This window comes from Diachasmimorpha longicaudata, chromosome 14 (genome assembly GCF_034640455.1).
Source record: "Diachasmimorpha longicaudata isolate KC_UGA_2023 chromosome 14, iyDiaLong2, whole genome shotgun sequence".
Lineage (NCBI taxonomy): Eukaryota > Metazoa > Arthropoda > Insecta > Hymenoptera > Braconidae > Diachasmimorpha > Diachasmimorpha longicaudata.
The window spans coordinates 4,593,120-4,615,921 of record NC_087238.1 but is presented as its reverse complement, the minus strand read 5'-3'; the positions used below and the strand labels follow the sequence as shown (position 1 = coordinate 4,615,921).

Below are 22,802 nucleotides of genomic sequence, written 5' to 3'. Positions count from 1 at the left end.
AATAAAACCGGAAATTCCACCTTTTCTTCACCTGAACTTCACTTTGAATTTTGCAAAAACAAATTACGTGGAATTTTCAAAAGGAGAAAAGCATTAGAATTAAAATTTAATCATACATTTGTTGCTATAATTCATGTCACTCTTCACAATGGAATATCTTTGACTAGAGAATACCAAAGCGAAAGCAATAAATTGTTAAAAAATGCAAACACCGATAAACCGTCTAAGACCAAAATTATAATCTCTAAGACCGGTTTTCAAGTTTCCCCCAGTGTAGATGGTACCTTTGCGATATCTCAGTGCAAATATTAGATGGATCTGCGGGTAGCTCCGGTGGTTTTCATTCACCAAAGCTTATACATCCCAATGTTTTCATTTAATATCCCCTGAATACCTCCGGCACGGATACACCATTCAAGTTGTAAGATTGCGCGAGCCATTTCCTGTGACCAGTCAGATGTCGTCTTTGAGATATGTTCTCAGTGGGTTGGCCGTACATTACTCCTGGGTTTTCAGTTGTATAGTTGAACCCGGTAGAGTTGAAATCCACAAGACGTGAGCTTTTTATCTAGTTCCAGTGTACGAATGCATTTGACCGGAGATAGAGAAAATTCTGATGAAGAGATTGGGGTAATGGGATTCAGCTGTGTCTTGAAGGGTAATTGAGACGTTTTTTCTCATTCTCATGGGGGTGACATTTCCATACGAAGAGAACAAAATTTCCGGAGGGGACAGGGACAGCTTCTGATCACCAGAGCACATCTGTCTGACTGGAGAGCGAAGAACAAAATGTAGATCATCAAATTTTGAGATTTCAAAGAACTCATTCCTGGAAATGAACCATAAAATTAACTGCCACGAAAAGTGAAATGATAAACAAACAATTAAATTGACGTACCAGAAGTATAAATTAGAAATTAGTCTTCCTCGTTATCAGCGTCTTCCTAGCAACAGAGAAAACCCATCATGTCCTAATAAATACGACTTCAGTGCTAGTACACGTACACTGAGTTGAGGGCTCGGTGAGGGTGGTCGTGCTGCACTTGATCCCGCCCCAGCGCTCGCAGAAGGACTTTGCCACCGGTGAGGGGCGGAGGGACAAACGAGGACATGTACTACATATGCGTGTCATACATACAGCCATATCCATATCGTTGAGTTCCGGTAAAAAACTCACGCACGACGCCACGTACTCCAGAGCCGAACAAAGGCACTGCCAGTCTGTACAACCCCTTTTCGTGTCCCTCCACGAGTTTGTATGACGTCGTGAACCCTCTCCTTGGGCCCTCTCTCGTTCTCGGCCCACTGTGTATAACGTGCAATCTTCAATTTTTCCTTTTATGAATCTTTCTCGAGTCTTTTTCATTTAAACAGCAGGCTTCTAGTACTACGTAAACAGAAATTTTAAAAAATCCTGGATTTATCTGAATCCTTGATTCGACTCTTTATAAAAAAATAATTGAATTGAAAATAAGAGGGTAAAATTTTGGGTTTTGAAAATCCAGGACTGCAATGGATTATGATATTTATTGATATTTTATTTAACAATTTATGGTGAATTAATCTGAAGTTGATCTCTAAGAAATAACAAATATAATAATAATTTTTATTTCATTTTTAAATTATTTTTTCCATTTTTTTTTGACTAAAAAATTAAGGAAATTGTGGAATGTTTGAATATTTTATTCGACAATTTATGAATAATTGATCTTAACTCGTGGGGGTGGAGTGAAGGGGATGCGAAACTTCGTGAGCTGTTAGATAATGACAAAATGAAAATTGTAATATTTTTTCGCGTCAATCCCATCGATATTTCGCCAGAAAAATGGATAAACATTGAATTTGGGTACCAGAGCATCGAGCATTCTTAATATTCACTCTTTCGTAATTGAAATTGTTGTTAAAATTCGGAATTCGTGAGGAAAAGAACGAGTTACTTAGGCGCACGTTTATGAAAATGATCAGGCAATTAGAATGCTGGCCACGCTCTTTTGTTGAATCCCAGTGAGTCCAGGAGTTTGCCGGAGGGACTCGCCGCGGCTTTTGATGAATAACGATCCTCATGAGGGAAATATTTAATTCAACAGTGCAATTCCCTCTTTTTGGACTGGTTTATCATTTTTTTCCCCCGTACAAGAATGAAAATGTACAATTTCAACACGTGAATCTGAACTTGAGAGCTGACAAGGAGCTCAACACTTGTTTATTAAAGTTCTGATACAAAATTTATAGAATTTGAGAGCAGATATTTTCCAGATAATTATTGTTTCTAAAAGCACAAGCAAGTTTCAGGGAAAAAATCGAATATATTAAAAAATAATTAGATTGATAACTAACTCGCCATTAATCACCTAAATTGAAAAAAAATCAATCTCAACTCCAAAACGCCCCATCCCACCCCGAAATTGACCATTCAACACCCCCTTTATTCATCCCTTCCCTCAAAAATTGACCCAAAAACTGTCGACTAAATTTTTCATCCCCCACCAACCTTAAACCGAAACTCCACTGAATTTTCAACAAAGGCCTTTGGAATTCTTCCCTTCGATCCTCTGGTTTTCTAGAGTACACGCTGCAAAGCCCTAAGTAATCGGTGCTCGTTACGTGGGTAGTTAATTGCATACAGCACAAGGCACTAGCTCCTCTTATTATTAGGCATATAGGTTTCTGCAGCCCTTGCAACGATACGAGGTCTTCCATCGAGGGAGAGGAGGAAAATGCATCGGGAGTGGCTTTGAGGGTACGTACACTGTGTTACGGGTTATGGGGAATGTTTTGTGATGGGAATAATAAGAAGGAGTGAAACAATAGGGAAATAGGGCTGAGCAATCGGGCCAATGCCGAGGGAGGAAAATAAAGGAGGTGCTGAGTGATGCCATGTGTAAAATCGATTTTCCATCAACTCGGGGGTGAGGGGATTGTATCGGGGTCTGAATCAATTCATCTGTTGCCATAGCCCGGATTCTCTTTACCATTATTCTGAACAGATTCTGTTAATTAATTAATCAATTCATTCGTTAATTAACAGAATTTTTTTTCATTCATTTTTTTGCCGTCTGGATCATAAAAAAATATAAATTCCATATTTTTTTGTGCACAAAAAATAAATGAGAAGATTACTTTAATTTCTATTGACATATTTTGTTGATTAATTTATTAATTATTTATTAATTAATTCTGGAACTCTTGTTTTGTCAAACTTGTGTTTTTCCACGAAATTAAAAGAATGAAAAAAAAATCTGTCGCATTATTCTTCAATTAAATTCATGAATTTCTTACAGCCGGGAAACCTCCAAGAAAATGAAAACATTGTAATTTAAGGGCCAAGCCAGGCGTTTTAATCAGTCCCCGGTAATTGTGGCTGTCTTAATTGTAACAATGAAGAAGAAAAAAAAATTCCATGAAAAAGTAATTTCGTCTTCTACCGCATTTTTTATGTATTCCATGGTTCAGGGTACAAACTGTTTCCACCTCGGGTGGTCCTCGTGAGTTTTCAGCACCCTTGAGGGTATCAAAGCACTGGGGTAGGTCGGCTGCAGATGCTCGGGGGCGGGGATCCGTGAATGTTCCCCTAGTTATCGAAACCTCGTCAGATGTATGACGTGAACAAAAATCGTTACGTTATATTCTCTATTTTATAATTGCGTAGTTAATTGGTAAGAGAATGATGGACGTGAGTGCAGGGGATTTTCTGGAGGACGAGTATCAGGTAGAGGAAGGGCAATAGCGAAATTTTGGAGATGACCTTTTTTGTAGCTCGTAGACTGCTTTACAAAAAAGGTTTCATGGAAAATTTTGCTATTTGTCTTTATTTACGACTTATTGATCGAGAAGTGAGGGTCCGACGAGATGCACTGACCTCGTTTCACCCCTTCACTCAGGGCTGCGTACGTGGAGATATTTTGTCGAGTCTTGTCTTGGTCTGGACCTTGAACAGAAAGAAAATCGTTAGTATTGTCTAGGTCTCGTTTCGATCTCGTTGAAATGATATCGTCTTACCTCATAAAAGATAAACATAACCTCGTCTTGCGTCGGTGGCGAAGAAAAATTGAATTGCCAGCCTGGTCTCAACTACTTTATTCCTTCATCGACGGCTTCATTAATTTATCCATCCGCTAATTAACCTCCAGCATCACATTATCCCACTATTTTACCCACAAAAATCCCGGAAGGTCTTCACAATTATTCACAATTAAAAATAACAGTCAAATATTTTATTCAAAACACAAATCTGTCCCCAGCATTATTTACCTCCCCATTTATTCCTCTATTAAACCCATAACACGTATTCACACATTTACCTATTAATTAATCAATTTATTACTTCCTCCACCCCTTCTTCTATTCCTCACCCTCATTACCACTATTTTAGAATTAAAAAAAAACAGATTCCCCCTCATAAACATCGATTTTTTAATTAAATCAAACCCCGATGTTTTTCATAGGTAAAAATCATCTCCAAATATTTGGAGAATCGCGAATAATCGCGACAAATGATACCATTCTATTGTTTTCGTTTGTTTCCCTCGGGGAACGGTGTCGACAGACGTAAACAAACCTGTCGATAGGTAATGGCATGCAAAGACCAGGAGAGAACATACACAGGATCCTAACGTTGACGATCCATCGAGGAGCGCGTTTATTCTTCGCATCTGTTCGCTGTAAGCCTCCACGGCGCGTTGTAGTGGGGCTGGCGGCGTGATTGGCCGGTGCCGAGCGGGAGGGGAGATCTTAACGTCGCGGGTATAAGGGGGACTGGATGGAAAGCGCGAGTCAGTGCACACGCAGACGCCGGCTACTGCGCGTTACCGTACCGTTTTTTTCGTTGGCGCGACGCTATTATCGCGTTACGAGCCCGCCAAATCCGCCACATCTCGCCGGGCCGCTCGTCATGGTCCGATCTCTTCCTCATCTACCGGTCATAATCCTTCGGACATTGTTAATCATTGGGAGATGAACATATTGCCGATTTTTTTGGAATAAAGTTAGTAATTTAGAGGTTTTTTTCGGAGTTTATCGCGAACTTTTTCAGTTGTTTTCGTGCGTCGAGTGAACTGTGAGTCTTTGTGTTTTGTTGGTGGTGATGTTTTTGTTCGTGGGGATGGAGTGAGAGTGGGGGAATGTGTTTTGAAGGGATAATTGTGTTTTTATGGGGTTTTTGAGGAAATGTAGATAGGCGTTGGGGGTGTTTTAGCGGATATTCGGGGGTAACGGGAAATGCGAGTCTCTCACTCCATTTCGGTGCGGAAAAGTTGAGGTTCTTGACGGTCGCGGGAGGTGACGATGGGACGCTAATCGGAGGAAGTCGCGCGGTTTAATTTAACAGTTTTGGAAACTTTTTGCTGCTATCAAAGGATACGGGCACTGATGGCTTATGACGGCACGTGAATCCTGTACTAATTGAGAAAGGACCTGGAGACCGGTGAGTCTGAAATATTATTACAGATAGGGAATATTTTATCGGAGAAAATGGAGACCATTTTCTTCGGATATCGATGAATTTATGGATGTATTTGTTTATAAAGTGCGAGTAAATAGTTATTAATTCTTTGAGAATTATTTAAAGGATGTTTTATGTCTTTTGCGTTGACATTGATTTTTTAAAAAATTTTTTGGGGAAGTAGGAGGAGATTGACGGGAAAAAAAATATTGGTTTTGAGTTTTATTATTAGTTAATAATTCCTGAGGGTTTTAGGACAGTCTCTCCAAAAAGTTTGTGCGCTTCAAAATGGCTTAGATAAAATCATAATATTTTTCACCGTAAAATTTTTAATAAAAACTGTCGAGTAAATGTTTTACACAATAACAACCTTAACTCGAACTACAAAATTACAAAAAGCGTAGAAAATTAATTACATCATCAGCAAAATTCGTGAGCCATTAAATAACAACAAAACCCAAAAAGTTTATATTTTTGTTCGACGTTTGTCCAGTAAATTTGAATATTTATCGTTTATTTCGTATTTTTTAATTTCAAAATTTTTTAATTCGGTCGTTGGGTCATGTTTTGTTCTGATGGATCTGTTGAGGAATATTGTTGAATTAATAACGGGATTGGATGAAAATAGACAAAAGCCGAATAGATACCCCATTTGTTGGAATGTCTATTGTCTTCAACGTTATTGCATTTTCCTTCCGGCAATGGAGTTAAATGCTCCAGCGACGCTTTTCACTGTGAGCACATACCTCACGTCATCTTCTGCCATACTCCATAGCCAATTAGTCGGCAGTAATTAATCTCACAATTCCAAGATAGCGAATGATTAATTAGACGGAATGATGGTATTTGAACTTTGTCATGAATTCTATGACCACCACAGGCAATATTATTCTTGGCTGTGGTGTTTGAATAAAACAATTATTCACGTTGTGGTGGTGGAGGTAAGAGTGGGGATTTACGGTTGACAAATAATTAAAGAGAATGCACCAGTGGGTTTTGGAAAGGGGTGGAGGGGGTGGATGAGTGGGTGGGTGTTATTCCCGTCCATTCGGATATTAATTATTGACTGTGGGCTTTGAATGGGAGATTCGAGTTATGGGAGTTACCTGGGAGTGAGGGCGATGGAGAGAAAGAGTAAATCTTTAAGAAAAAATTAAAAAATTATTCTGAAGAGCTTTTAGGCGACGTAAAGGTATTGAGAAGGTAAATCCTTTCAGAGATATTTTTTTTAGAGGATCTTAGCACGATTTTTCTTCAAATATTTTCAAAAAATTATTTTTCTCTTTTTCTAAAAATTATTGGGACATTTTTTTTTTAATGTCCTTTAAAAAAATTCTGTTTTGACTCCCGACAAATTGAAATTCCATATAAACCTTTGTGGAACAGTCAATGTAAATTCCGTTTTCATTGCAATGATTCTCGAAAAATTAAAGCTCTATATAAATATAAATATACAATATTCAGGGGAAAGTGAATTAATCCGGTCCATTCCGATATTAACTATTGATTATAAATGGTGATTGGAGTAATGGTTGTTTATCCGGGATGTGATTGGTACAGAATAAAATAGAATTTGTCTAATTTTCTGTAAACATACGTTCGTTATATTAGATCAATAAATTTCAATGGGGTGTTGTTGACACGACATATGCTCCATGTGATTTTATCCCCCGCACTGATGTTTCACGATAAACAAGTAATAATCGGGATTTTGTTGTTCGATTGAACAAAATATTTATTCTTCATTAACCGCTGCACGTGCAATTTTTTTTTTTTTTACCTCTTCCGTTCTTTAGTCGGTTGATAATGAATGGAACAAAGGGGAGATAAACGCTATTCATCGGGTATTATGTGGGGCACAGTCGATTCTCATCAAATTCTGGTGAATAAATTTATGATGAAAGCAGTTGTTATTCGGAAAATAAGTAATATCGGGTGCGTTCGATAAATAATTTGAGGGAGTAAATGAGAAGTTTCATCGGACGATGTAAATGAACGATATTCACCTCTTTCATCCTGGTATACATAATTACGAAGGCTTTTAAATTTGCGGATTGAGTAATTATTCATCTTGTCGGATGTAATTCAACGTTGATTTAATTGCAAAAGTTGACTGGCATTGAGTACACAGTGGTCTAGTGCTGAATGCAATGTAAATATATTATCGGTATGTATCATAATGGGGGTGGGGGGATGAAACGATCTTGCATAAAAAAAAATAACCCTTCACAGTGTTTGCAATTTTTTTTTCCTTTTTTGTCGCGATTTTCATGAATATTTATTTAATTTTTTTTTGCAAGATTCTTCATTTTTTTATTGCCCAGATGTGAAGCGTCACTTGACAATTATTTTTGTAGGCTGTTGAACCTCTGAGCCACTTTGCAAATCATTGATTCGCGGGTTTAAATCGCGAGACGTGTTTTTTTTGCTCCGGTACTAATTAAGAGGTGTATTTGCCAATGCGCGCGCGCTAAAAGTTGATGGTTATGGAATCGTCTATCTGATGAAATATTATGGGGAGGTCGCCATAAGGGATAAGAATTATTTGAGTTGAGGATTTTTTTTAAAGAGTTGAAGTACCAAAAAATTAATTTTTTATTTTATTAATTTGTTATTTTATTAATTTGAAGTATAAATTTTTGTCTTTACTCGAATTTTACGGAATTTCGTGAGTAAAAATTGAAAATTCATGGAATTTTCGCGATTTATAAAAATTTATAAATCGCGATATTATAATTGAATTTTTTAAATTAAATTTTCCTATTGTCTTTGAATGTTAAATTTCAAAATCATCTCACATGTTATCACTTGTTCGAAGTGTCTACGGTTTTACCCTTAATGCTGAGGTAGATATCAACTGTCTTGGCACATACCTCGTACCCCATTCATCTCATCCTAATTAACGTCTGGCAATTACACCCCTTGACACGGACACTAGTAAGACGAGAGGAAGTGCAGAACCCTGAATATTGCAGGCTTTGATAACACACGTGAATAAGGTGGTGTGACACTATTGCGGTTTATGAATAGTCTGTTCCAACATTTTAAGGAACATCGAAAAACATCGGAAATAGAGAAATATTTTCTGATTTATGATCATTGAAGAACTTGGCGAATTTCTCGAGTTCCTTTGTCTTAATTTTCGAGGTTAAAATTTTAAAAAACATTCTAATTAGTTGACAATAATGTTCTTGTTCTCCCATTACATTATTTTTCTGCAAAAAAAATTTATTCACGACTCTCTTAAAGAAACAAGAGAATTTTTGGTTTTGACATTTTTTTATTTTAAAAAATTCAATGACTTTGGATTGAAATTAATTATTAGTTTCAATTGAATATCAAACTAATCATCATATAATATCATATCATTGAATATTTGTTGAGTACTTGAGATAAAACACTCAAAGATAAACAACTTTTGCAATTGAATTGTTGGAGCAGTCGTCAGCAGAACAGTTTTCATAATTGCGATGGGAAATTGTCAATAATCCATAAAATAAATCGCTATGGGGTGGAGATATAAAGCAATATCATCCGACCTGCTCAAATACGCCTCCCCCTTTACCATTGATATTTCGTTAATACTCCTGAAGGCAATAATTCATAACTCCAGATATTGGTAATAGTGAAAACCGAGACTGGGTTTTTATTCAATTTCCAGTGACTCAACTGAGCTATTTTCAATCAGATTATCAATGGAAATATTATATACATTGAATCGTCGAACATCTCTGACAGGCATTCATAGGAAATTAAAAAAAAAAAATTTCAAGGGATATGTGCATTACGGCTCTGGCTTCCATGAATAATACGTATCGAATCCATTCAACAGACAGAATTCAGTGATCATTGAGCATTAATAGATATTCTGTTGCATAAGCCAGTTGATTAAATTGAGGTTTTGTACTGCGGATATGCTTATTTGACCGTAGCCTCAACAATTTGATTATTCACTTTTATGATAAAGAAAATTTATAATTTCACAATCGCGATTATTCGGATTTCCCTAAAATTCCGATGAAATATTGAATATTATTGATTTTGATCGCTAAATTAATTGCTAATTCATTATTGAGTTAATTATTATGATGTCGGTGCTCGAGTTTTTAAGTTATTTTGAGTGATAATAATATTTTTTTGCAAATTTCCATCCGTGGAAAATTCAATTGCGGCTAAATTTGTTTTTCACGCGTCGGAGAAAGTCCCCATGGGACTTAATAAATGAAGTAAGGCCCCAAAGTAATAAAACAATAAATATTTATTAAATCCGAGAATATAAAAATTTAGGAAACAAATTTTTACCCGAAAAAATCCCCAAAATCAAACCCAAACTCAAAGAAAATGAAGTAAACCATTTTTTCACGTAATAATTTTACCAGATAATTGCAAAAGTGAATTTTAGGGTTCGATATGATTTTTCCATTAGAACGATTTACCATAAAGAACCAAAATGATCGTCATGCATGAAAAAACATCCCCTAATGCAAAAGAAAAATTTATTCACTTTGAAGATTTCATTGCTCGTACAAATTCATACGTCTCCTGCAGAATGAGGGGCAGGGGGAGGGGGGGGGGGGGTTGAGAGCTTAAAAAGGACACGTGTCAGGGTACGGAACCCTCGGCCATCTATCACCCATCTGCTCATCTATTATAAAAAAAAAAAGAATAATAATAAAAGTCTAGATTTTCAAAAAAAAAAAAGACGATAAATTTAAGGGAATTGTCTCCATAAATTTCAATTGACACGACATTACCCGGTGCAGCGGAGGATTGCCGGGTAAAAAGAGTAGAAAGTGAGAATACCCCGTGAGTTTGAACAGCCCCTCGTCGTGCACCCAGTGCAACCCCGTCCATAGAAACCAGGGTGAATAAGACACTCGGGTTCATTCAATGGAGTGAATCGAACGCGTGCTGCATGAGGGTGGGTCATAGAGGGGTGAGGGGGAGGTGGAGGGGGGAGCGGAGGGCTTTGTTATGTGACCGTCATCGTTATCAACACCCACTTCCCCGTTTACCCCTTATCCAAATTCATCCCCCGGAGCCATTTAGAACGTACCAATCTCTCTCGCATTTAACGCTCCAATTATTATTACCGCTCGTGCACGACAATTCACATACAACTAGTGTTTTCACTTTTTTTGGGGGGGGTAGGGGGGGTTGTTTATGGGCTCTGGGCTTTGTTGATGGAGCCTTACATTGTTATCATACGCGCAATTTTTTTCTTTACACTCTCGAGAGTTTTTTTTATAAAAAAAAAAACAATATTTGGTGAATTTAATTTTTTAATGTTTTTTGAGTTTTATTTTTATGTTAAATTGAAATGGTCTGGGAAGGGATGATAGGGGGTAACTTGTCTCTGGGTTCATTTGTTGATGAATATCTCATAATTATTATATTTATTTTTATTCCGAGGTAAATTGTTCGTGGAAAGTATTATTTATGTGAACGTAGTCTAGTCCTTTTTTTTATTATTATTTTTATTAAATTTATTAATGTCGAATGGAGTAATTTTTGATTGTTATAATGCGAATAGTGAAGAGAGAATGGAAATCACAATAAAATGTACATCAGATAGAAAACAATATGGTAGACAATGAAAATGAAAATCGTTGATAAAATGCGGTTGGGGCTCAGACAGAGGAATCCCCGAAGGCGAGTAAATATTTCCATTACCGTAGCTCTCTGGCTTCTTACTAGTTCGTCTACATTTCTCAGTTGGTGTGCACTCTCTCTGCTGGGTACTCTCTCAAATATTCAAGCTTGGTTTACGGGAATCAGTGAAATATACAGACACTTCATTATCACACAGTGTTTCATTCATTTTCGCATCAAAAACAGTTTTCTAAGTATAAATCTCGTTTATTTATTTTGTTAATTAAAAAATAATTATGCCAGAGGGCTCTGGGATAATCCTTTATGCAGAATTATTCTCTCCAGTGCAGAGAGTAAAGAGACAAAGGCAATGGTATTTTATGAAAAATAAAAAAGGAGAAACGAAATTGAATGAAAGATTATGTTTTGTGAAAATCATTTCCTTCGAATCCCTGAAGAATATTTTATATAAAACAATATTTTATAATTATAGCGAGAAGATGATATATTTTTTATTTATATTTGCTATAAAAATTTGAATTTTTGGGGGTGAAAATTCAGGAAATTTTACAATATTTCCGGAATTTATTGATTTTTTTGGTTTTTCTGGACTTAAAAAATATATAAATAAATAATAAAATATTTTAGTTCCATTTATCAATTTTGGAATTGTGAAAAATACCTCACATTCAAAACAAGTGACGTCAAAATTGTCCTAGAAATGGGTAGAATGGACTGAAAAATAGGGGAAAAAATGCCAAACAATTTGCAACTCATATCTATTGGAATGGGGTTGAAAACAGTGACAAGTAAAATAGCCCTTTGCTTGGTATCCAATCCCTCTCGAGTGGGGCTCCCTTCAGAGTACAGTAGCACAGTGTCGTACAAAAGTCACAGACTTTCGGGCCTTCGTGTCGGTGAATGGAAACTCGTAACATGGATGCCCCGATCCAGCTTAGCCATTTCTCCTTGAGGCATCGGGCCGGAAGGAAAAAGGGAAAAGGGAAAAAAAAAAAAGAAGAAAAGTCCGGGTAGAGCTAAGGAGGACGGATGACAAGAAAAAAATGAGTGAGACAAAGGAAGAAAAAGGGTATAGCGGAAAAACTGTAATGGATCCGTTTTTAAGATCCACTCTCCTTGAAAAGCCGGTTCGTCGTGTTTCTCCCAGTGTCTCCGGTGGAATCTGAGCACTGGGGGTAGTTGTAATGTCCGGATGAACAGAGGAACAGAGGGAGAGAAGAGAATTGCAAGATTGATAATTGTATACGGAGATGAAGATGGTGGGATTAATCAATTAATGGTCGGTGAATTTATTCTTTGAAAAGTGATAAACTTTATGGTTATCGATAGGAAATTTGAGTCTTTATTATTTTTGTTGATTTTTGTATTAAATTTAGAATTTTTCAGGCACATTTTGTCACTAATTTTTGGAGATTTTAGAAATTGTCGAAAAAAATTCCGAAAAATGCAATTTTTTTAATGATTTTTTTTTGTAGAAATAAATTAGATAATTGTTAAGTTAACAATTTTTGGACAAATAAATTTTATCAGTATTGATTGATTAATTACGGGATTTTTTCTCGGTTTAGGCGAAAGTCGGGAACAATCAAATGTAGAATTAATCAGGGTAAATATCATATTTTTTAATTGGAAAGATCTTTCCAATTATTGTGACCCTTGATGATGATAAATGAGATGAATAAGGGTCAGAATATCGATAACAATGAAGAATAGAGGTGGATTGATGGTCATCTCAAGCAATAAAAGATGAAAAATTAATCTTCACGATGAAAAAAAAAATCACCCTCGTAAATTAAAAAAATTAATCGAACTCAACTTATCAATTGTTATCACCTCCAATATTCAATTCCTTCACGACGATTAATAGAAATGAGGTACATTCAGTACATGAACGTGAGATTTCACTTTTTTCAAACTTTTTAAGTAGTAAAACCTGTCGTTGTAACAGCCCTCGTAACAATTCCCAAGTGATTACTCTCAACGTCTGAAAAATAATCGGTAAAATTGAGGCTGAAATAGCCCTTCCCCAGTGAATTTTCTCACCCTCTCTCACCCCCTCATATCTACCCCTACTCTCGTACCGAATCGAAGATGAAGATGAACTTGAAAAATTCCGGAAACGAGACGCGACGTGGACGATGTCAAAGTTGCTGAAAATTTCCGGGGGAAGGGGGTGGTTATGTGTATGTACCCGGGTCGGCTTTAACGACGGAAGTGCGGCAACATTATTCATCCTGTCTCGAGGCGTCTCTCTCACAATTTACCAATGAACGTCGCTCGCGCCCGCCAAGATTTTTCATCGTCTGGTGAGAGAAAGAGACAGTGAGAGAGAGAAAGTGAGACCCAGAGGCGCGATTCACGATGTTTTCTTCTTTTTTTTTTTTCATCTCTGTTATTCTTCAATTTTTCTCCCCCTCTTTCTCTCACGTTTCGAGCCGTCATCATTCCTCAACACCTCCATGTGTCTTATTGCACAACTGTTATAGGCACCCACGTGTATGAAATTTCATCAAACTATAGCGATAATTATTGCCGATTCATTGCTCCATTGTTGATGAATAAAATGTGAGACATCTATTGTGGTAAATGTGGTTCTTGCAATTTTCTGGTGTTGGGGTAAGAGTTGAATATTTGTTTTTGATATACGATAAAAATTATTGCGAATAAAATTTCAGAATTTTATTATTTTATTGGGTTTGTTTTGGTTCTGGATGGGAGATTGATAAATAAAAAATGATTGATAAATGAAAAATATTACTATGCCGTCAACTAATTGCGAACATATCATTTTTTTTCATAATAAATTACGTGAAAAGGTGAATTAATAATTCAGTAATGAAATGGTCAAACGAGATAAATCGAATTATCTCCTTTTACTTTGCTACTGAATTATTTACGTCACAGGGAGCACATAATATTGAATAAAAAAATAGTAATAACAAAGATAAAGACAGTTCAATGAATAAAATTAACAACAAATTATATTTACTGTCAGAATATCGTATACAAGTCACAAACTTCTGATAAAAATTTGCTTAAAAATAAAATAAATAAAAATCTATCCCATCGCCCAAACAAACATTAATTGTAATTATTATTATTGCAAAGCCCTTCGATAACTCCGTCATTCCACAGAAAAAAAAAATTCCAGTTTTCTTCTCTCTTCCGTTCCATATTGAGCCATAAATATCGCAGCAATACTCGCCTCTACAAAAAAAAAATGAAAGGGTTGAAAAAAGGGCAATAAAATATCGAGAGATAACCACTTTTGTCAGTCAATATATATCTAAACCTGTCAGTTGTTGTATTTATAGGTGAAAATAATAGGCATTTGATAACGCATGATTTACAGCTGTCTCGTGATATGTGCCATTCAATTTTAACATTCTCACACATTCTCAGTATTTTTTACATTCAGTTGTATCAAATTTTCTTCCCTCTTGTTTCTACTCCCTTCGGTGTAGGTTAAATTTCATTCGTTGTAACGAAATATCGTAAACTGTTCCCCTTTAGAGATGCGACTGCAGAGACAGGATGTTTAGATTGAACTGATGCCTTGGCTTTATTGCTGCACGAAAACTTGAAGACTTCTCAAACCAACTAGTCTTCGAAAACTTTCGGCAAACGTTACAACAATGTGGTGAAAGGGTCGGGGTGGGGGGGGGGGGTGGAGGGTTTGGTTCGTTGTAAGTTGTCATTAATTCTTCGTCAGCTGGCAATTTTTTTTAGAAATTATTTATTAGATTATAGCGATCGAAATAATTAAATAGCTTTGAGTATCTTGAATGGTGATTGGTATTTTAAATGATTTGGCTATAGACAGTCAAGAGATCCTGTTTTGAATGAAGACTTATGATTAATGAACTTAACATTATTTGTGATGTCCAGGGTAAATTCTTCAGAGGGAAATATAGTTTCTTCTCCTACCCTTAACCCTTGGTCTTTCTTTTCTTGAGTTTTGCTGGTCAGCAGATAGATTTTGGAGGGAATTTGCATCGAGAAAGTCCCTCCGGGAGTTTTGTAATATTTTTTGTGACATAATGGAAAGGGCCGACAGCAATAACGAAATAAATATTTCCTAAATCCGGAGATGTAAAAATATTGGAGGAGTCAATTTTCGGGGAAAAAATTCCAAAAACTTTTGACGCTTCGTAAACCCTAATCCGCCCTTTGGAAAGCCAGTTATGTTATTTCTTTATTAGAACAAAATATTTTTAAAAATATTATGAAGTTTTATTTCAGTGATACCGATCATTTATGATTTTTTTCGAATTTTAGTCGGTGAATTTATTGAAAAATTTGGTAAATAAAAATAGTCAAATAGTTTATCCCATCGGTAAATTATTGACCTGAGGGTAAAGCTACTTTAAACACCTCCGTTTGTGAAGAAGTAATGGCTTTATCGGTGGGTTGTGAAAGTGGTTTATTAGGTGTCAGTGGGCAGAGGGCTTGCACACTCTGGGATTCGTTACACGTGCAATGAAGATAACGAGGTGAATTCACAGGGACCTTTCTGTCGGCAGTTGGAAGCAAATGCCTCGGGAAGAAGCTGAGACAAGCGATCTCAGTGTCTCCGGGGAATTTTGGGGGTCTTGGGAGGAGGATGGTGGTGGCCGGGGGGTGGGGGGGGGGAGAGAGGAAGGAGATGGTTAATAAGTCTGACGAGGTTACGAGAGAAATGCCATTTTGTCTGTCCGGTCAAGTGAAAGACGTCATTCTCATTCGGTTTTATAGGACTAATAGATATTTCGGAGACGGGTACATTAACGAGGTTTGTTTTTTTGCTTCCGAATGGAACCTTTTTTTATTCTTCAATTGAGAATTACGCGTCACAGGTTAAGAGGATTCCATAATAGTGGAGTTATTTTTTTTATTTCCTCTTTCATGAAGAATAAATTTTCTTGAGGAAATTTTATCGGACGAGTGAATATTTAATTAATTTTTTCATTTATTTTAATTGAAAATTTTTGGAAAATATTTAGCATAGAATAATTGTTTAGTCTCAAGTTGCGAAGAGAGTATTGCAGAATATTTTTTTGGGCGAATAAAAAAAAATATATTTCCACTTTGTCTTTTTTTATTCGGTGAGACGATAAAACCAGATAACTGATATCGATAAATTCGGTAGAACAAGTCGTAAAAAAAATACCAGCAATTTCTCGACAATATAGAAAGTTAGAGGATCTCTTTAATTTGTCTCAGAATCCCATGACTATCTGCGATATGGGAAATAATGTTCGAAAACTCCCGGTTATTCTCCTCAGTCTGAAGATTGCAATGGGATTTAAGGAAATTGGAGTGCATTGCACGTTGTTACCAAACAAAATTTCAATTGCTGAGCTTTGAATTTAGTGGTATGACTGCGCTTGTTCGGTGGATAAATTACGATTTGACTCTGTAATACGAGCCACGAAAGTGAAAAACCAAATGGAGAAAGAGGGTAACTTGAATTCACGTATTTGAGTTGAATAATTTAATAATAGAGTGAATTGAAATGCTCCTGGAGTTTCCAAGAAATGAAATAAAATAAATACGAGGTGTTGATTGAGTCTCAACAGGAAAGAAACTCATCTATTTATACCCTATATTAGGTACGAATATGTGCAGGTTATGGGGCACATGGCACGGAATCACGCCCGTTATGCCTTGAAGTTCTTTTTTTTTTTAAACTCTTGGACTGTGTGTGAGGGACTGGGAATGTAAATTATTTGGATAAGTCTGGTAACGTTTCTTCGGGGAATAAGTCAATGGGCTTGGTAGGAATGAATGTGCGGTACTGTAATAATAACCCATTGGGTTTAATATTTAACGACATATTCTCACGTGGAACAAATCAATTGACTTACGGTGATTGGGAATATTTTTCTTGGGAGAAAAAGAGTAAATAGTGGAGTTGTTTGGTGTTGTTGGATGACATTTTTCAATGCTCTTGTTGGAGATGAGAAAGGTCCGATGGCCGGGGATGGGCCAGCATTGGCCGACATTGGGCCAGTATCGGCCCACGGAATCGGAATATTTCGAGGAACAGAAATATTTTCACGATCATTTTTATCCTCCATTTTCCTCAAACAAATCAAATCGCACGTGTACGATATAATCATCCGACACAAACCACTTTTTTTCACTAGTCTCAAACGACTTTTTCTTACGAGTAGAAAAATAAAGAAAGAAAAAAACATTAAAAACCTTTTAGAAAACAGGAGAAACCTTTTAAAAAACTTTTAAAAAGTTACTTTTCCGCACAGTGTGACGAAAATTGATTTTTTATATCATCAAAAAAAAAAAAAAAAAAAATTTCAAGCTACTCTGCAATGCACCGTTTGAATAACTCCCGACAATAAACCTTTTCCCTGTGTTTCAACCGTCAATTCGGGTACAGCTACCCGCGAATCGTTAAATACAGTCGACCGCACACAGGGACCTCGCGGTAGACGCGGTGTTCAAGTTTGTAACGATGAGGGGTCGTGGAGGGGGGGTGAGGGGGAGAAGGGTAAAGGAGTGAAGGGGAGGGCACGTGTGTAGTTGCAGGCGTCGTAATGGACGCGTTTGTCCGCGGTCCATTAAAAACACATCGGTTTCATTTGCCCAGACCCACCAACCGGATGGCAATGAGTTTTGACCAAAGGGATCAAAAGAGAGAATGAAAGGAAAAGAGTTGAGAGGAAAAAAAAAATATATTACTGATGGAAGAGACAAGTCACGTAATAGCATGTGCCTCATCGAGCCATTTACATATATACACATCTGTACGAAAATCAACAAGTATTGGGATCCTCTTCAGGGATATCCCTTGTCACACTACAATCTATCACGCATGTCACAAAGTCGAGAATTTAACGTTCGTTTATATGCACCGATAAACCTTGATGATCCAGTAACCACTGAGAGGTGGAATTTCAACAGTCGGTCAGGTAACTGTTGAGTCAATATTTAACTGGCCATTAAATCTGAAGGATCGAACATCAATGTCGTTTGTCGGGAGTCATTGTTTGAACAGAAGGGAGACAATGGTGGAATGATAATAATTGTGATGGGTTTTTTGGAAAGATGATTGGGGGGTTTTGGGGAGAGTTTTGATTCTGGGGTGGGTTGAGATAAATATGGAATTTTAGATATTGTAAATAATTAATAATTTAATATTCGATATTGGTTCAGTTTTTTGGTTCAGTTTTAATTGACTTTTTAGTTGAGGACTCGATATAATTATAGGAAGATTGATAATGCAATGTGGTTTGCTGGAGAGTGTCCCTGTTCATGGTTGGTCCAGGGTGAGAGGTCTGCTCCAAAGACAAGGCCCTTTTGTCTGTGGGGTTGTTCACGTGTTGGGCTGTTTGGGTCTTAAATACACTGGAGTGTTTTGAGTTTTTTGATGAGGTTTACAACGGGTCGATTGTTTGGGGTAAAAATATTGCCAGCAACGATTTTATTATAATTATTGAGATGCACTGGTGACATTTATCGGAGGACGTTGGGGAATTTTATTTTGGGAATTTGAATGAATAGAAATTTGAATCATAATTGCAAAAGAAAATAAATATTTCATGATAATGTGATGGACATCAAAGGAATTAATTGCATTGAAGAAATAATTTTCAATTAAAAAATTTTTACTGCATTAAATTCATTAAATCCATTCTATTCCATTCATTGAATTGATTACATAGTAATTTAGTTTAAATAGGGTAGAACCGGTGAATAAAAAAATAAATTCATCGTTTAATGATCAGTTTTGTGATTATGATTTCGTGTCTCTATCGGAATGGAATCAGATTAAACTTTTTCATTTGTAAAATTTATTTTTGAAAATGTTACCTCGGGATTACCTTGGAATTCTCTCAAGTTCTGTAACATTTCAATCTTATCTACTCCCATCATAACTTTTAAATATTCAAAATTCCATCAGAGAAGCGCTCACAACACAAATTCTAGTCCATTGAGTAACGTAACAAGACGATGAAAAAATCGGATTAACAATTTAAATATTCCTTTGACGTGAATTTCCGTTTTTCTAGTTTAATTAAATTGGGTCAATCCGACTCTAATGAAAGGAAAAAAGTACTCCTTTGTTGAAGTTCATTGTGAAGTTATTGCATTGAAGTAAACTCGTCTTCATTTTATTGCTACCTCCGATGATACAACAAAGCGCGACAAAGTTTGAATCGTTCTTCTGAACCTTTTTTGTATTTTTTATTCTCGATAATTACGGTTGTATCCAATATAAAACGGATAATCTCCTCTTACAAATTCAAATGGAGTTTTATTGTTGATGGAAACATCCGTTAAATCAGAGAGAAAAGATTGGAGGATGAGAGGAATCATCGGTAAAGAGAATAATCGTGATATCTCAAGTTATTTTTATAATGTACCTCTGATTTTTCAGTTGTTATGTAAATTTATATAAATATATTTTTATATAAATTAATGTCCGTAAGGACATTAAATTACAAAAATTATTCTTTTAATAATATCATTCAATTTAATAATTTAATAATTTGTAAAATTTAATTAAACGAAACAAAGGGACGTGATGTCAAAGGCATTTATTGCATATAAACCTTTGTGCGTTTAATTAATTATATTTAGCTAATTAATAATAGATATTAAAATCGCCATTGATGTCTCATTTTTTTTTTCAAATTTATTTAATCACTTGAAGTTTTGTATAATCTTCTCACTCTATAGCAGTTCATATAAAAAATAGAGAAAGCGAAAATGGAAGAATTGTTTAAAAAGAAAAAAAAATTATTTAATTCTGTATTTAAAAGCAGAAAAATCGTAATATCAATGACGTCAAGTTAAATTCGAATGTTAGTCCCGACATGGAGGTAATATGTATTGTTTGCCTACGGAAAATATCGTGGTTTTTCCTTAGACAGCCCCACCGAGGTGGAAGGAATCGCTCTTTATTGTTTTCGTTAGTCTGCTCTCTAGTATTTTTCATTCGCTTTATTCCCTCTCTTACGTATACCATAGCCTCCATTATATCCATCCACGCTCTACTTTTTTTCCTTCCCGACGAAACAATGGAAAAAAGGGGAATAAAAATGGTAGATAGGATTTATTAAATGAGAAATATTTTCATACATTCTTGACTCTTTATGGAAACCATCGTAAAACCGATGAAGGTATTCGCATATTTTTTTTATTAATTCAGAAAATTCCATTCTGGTTACAATAATAATATTGAAATCCGTTATTATTTTTACTGAAGTATTAGATAATTAACTGCGCTAATGTACATTGCGATAATAAGATAAAGCTTTCTACCCCATTTTCCGTACATTTTTTCATTTTTAATATCAAAATATCAGCGAAACATCAACAGAAATGATGAAAATAATAAATATTATTTATTAAATCAAAAACTCGTGGCCCATCAGTTATAAACATTTAACATAATTCTCCCTGTCCTTCTATTGATTGAATTTACCATCTAAATTAATTTATTTAAATTTTATTTATCACATCATTAAATCAAAAATTAAACAGTTTTTTGCGTCGAAAATTCAAATCCCTCCGTGCCTCCTCCCCCAGAATTCATTAAATTAATTAAAAATAATATCATCCCCCCTTTAATTCCCCCATCACATCGATGTACACATTATCGACTCCATGAAATTATTATCACATATATTTTTTTTTATTAATTTAAAATATTCCACTTTGCCCCCGATTTTATCCTGGAATTGGTTATTATCCTGTTGATGTTTTAGCTAATGAACCGTTACACTGAATATAGGATGTGATTTTCCGTATTAGCTCGGTATAAATGATGCTCAAAAGCCGTTGTATACTTCGACAATGGACGGGGGAGGGGGGAAGAGGATAGGGGGTAATCTGGTCGTTCAGTCTGGCTGCTTTCGCGGTTGTTCGAGAGTCGATTCGCGTGTACACTTCCGGGGAATGTTGGGGGGGGGGGGGGTGGAGGAAGGATAATGTACATGCAACCTTTATCGAGGAAGGGGGTGTTGGTTTGCTACTAAGGGTTGTACACTACTGGGAGGATGGTCTTCACGTTTGTGTGGCTATAGAGGGTCTAACTTGGATAACTGCTGTACTGAAAAGGTCTCTCTCACCATATGGCACATTAGCCATTGAGAGTTTTTGTCTTCTCCATCTGCATTGGTCCCTTGTGAAATTGTTCCGGGGGTAGGAGGATGAGGAGGGCGGGAAGGGGAGGGGAGGGGGGTAAATAGATGAGGTTATTCAGTATTTTCTTTTTTATTTTGGGGAACGATATGGGATTGAAGTGTTTTTATGTCCAGTCGGTAATTGCAATTGGAGAATTAACGCGTTGGAATTTAATTTTTTTTATTGATTCAATTAATTAAATTAATTTTTGATATTTATTTTATTTATTTAATCGATTAAGTAATTTTTTTTAGTTTGATTCGCATTTATTTTTCGAAAAATTAGTTAATTGTGGGGATTCCGAAACCGAAAGTTTTTCTAATTATGTCGAAAATTGATAATTTAATTTTTTGGTCACGTCTTAGTGTATAATATTGTTAATTAAATGTCTTTATCGAATATCGAATATCTTCTCTCGATTTTTAATGCACGCAGACTCGCATATGTGACGTAATCATGAACCGATATTACTCGGCGTCTGCTAAGCGAGTTCGAGTGACTGAAGTACCACTCGTTGTGAGTACACGACGAACGATGGGATAGTTATACGTAATATACGTCTGAATACGAGACACATGAATAGATAAATCGAGATATATGGTTACACTCGATAGTAATATTACAAGCTCAAAGAATATCTCTGTGTGTTCCCCTCTTTTCACCCTTTGATTTCGATATAACTCCCTGACAATTGTGTTAAAGAATTCAATGGAAACTAATTTCAGTTGCGTGTTGTTACCGAATAATCGATTTATTATTCACATGCCAACCCGATCGAGTAAACAATACTTCCCCTCGATGATAACGGAATATTAATTAGAAGGGGAAGGGGGGGGGGTGAATTTTACCAGACGCTGGGAGATTTTAATCCTGAACTAATGATCAATCTCTTCGTCTCTCAGCGATGAATATTTTTTACTTGAAGTGAAAAATTATGAATTCATGGAATTTTGACGAATCGTCGATGATGAAAAAGTACGAATGGGAAATTAAATCGACATTCGGGTGAAAATTGTACGAAGGAATGTGGAATAGGTGCGAAGAAAATTGTCATCGAGTTGATAAATTAAGCTCTTTGCATACAGTTCACCCCAGGGAATAATACGACTTGAGTTGAATTTTTTTTTATAAATTTTTAATTCTCCTTAACAATTTTTTCAATTAACATTTATTTCCTCTAATTAAATTCAGTGACAGCGTTCATTGTTTCATTGATAAATATAATTTTAATCAATGAAAATTGTTTATCAAACATCCCCGGGTACACTCCCTAAAATAACCCATTTTTAAACCCACCCCAATTCAGATAAATCTTTTTCTCGTGTTTAAAATCCACAACATGATGATAATTGTAATGAACCCAAGTAACTCGCGAAATATTCACTTTTCTCATGTGCGTGTGATTCTCATACCTCTGACCGGGGTTTTTGTAATAAATGTGAGGGGTAGTACATGACTGAAGGGAAAGAGTCCCCAAGAGTAGCATCGTATGCAGTATATACAGCAGTCGAGCCAGACGGAAGAATGATGAACATTGCAATGCCAGGGCCTTTTGCATATTTATACTTTATACGACAGTTTCTTCGTGCGTGTGGCTACCAATGAGTTGGTGGGGTTA

The 22,802-nt window shown here is 35.9% G+C and overlaps 1 protein-coding gene across 3 annotated transcripts in view; it reads left to right on the top strand.

Moving 5' to 3' along the window:
* Window positions 1-4,790: 4,790 nt before the first annotated feature.
* LOC135169388 (kinesin-like protein CG14535) overlaps window positions 4,791-22,802 on the top strand; it is a 190,245-nt gene continuing 172,233 nt past the window's right edge. For all 3 annotated transcript variants that reach the window (XR_010300201.1, XM_064134346.1, XM_064134345.1), the window contains exon 1: window positions 4,791-5,422. The gene's annotated coding sequence lies outside the window, so the exon portion shown is untranslated. The remainder of the gene's footprint in view (window positions 5,423-22,802) is intronic.